The following is a 449-nucleotide window of genomic DNA, read 5'->3' on the forward strand; positions in this document are numbered from 1 at the left end:
TGCCCGGCTCTTCGCCTCCCCCGGGTGCCGCGCGCAGCCTCTCGACGGAACCGTCAGCCCTGCAGTCCTGCCCGCTGCTTCGCTCCGGTCCGACTGACAGGCGCTAGCGCCCGCAGCCGCAGCCGCGTCTCGCCCCCCGCCCGCCCCCTGCGGTCTGGCCCAATCAGCGGCGTCCGAGAGGCGGTTACCAGGGTGACGCGGCGCCGCGTCCTGCGGGGGGCGGAGCCGAGGGCCGCCACGCGCGCTTTTCGCGGCAAAATTCAAAGGCCGGCAGGGCGGCTCTCCAACCTCCAACCCCAAGCTGCGGCGAGGCGGAGCCTGCCTCGCGAGGACTGCAACTCCCGGCATGCAGCGCGCCAGCGCCGGTCGTAGGGGCCCCAACTGGGGGCGCAGGGCATGCTGGTACTTGTAGTCCCTTTGTCGGGAACGAGGAGGGGAAAAATCGGTAT

This window comes from Neophocaena asiaeorientalis, unplaced genomic scaffold, assembly GCF_003031525.2.
Source record: "Neophocaena asiaeorientalis asiaeorientalis breed wild unplaced genomic scaffold, Neophocaena_asiaeorientalis_V1.1 scaffold648, whole genome shotgun sequence".
NCBI lineage: Eukaryota > Metazoa > Chordata > Mammalia > Artiodactyla > Phocoenidae > Neophocaena > Neophocaena asiaeorientalis.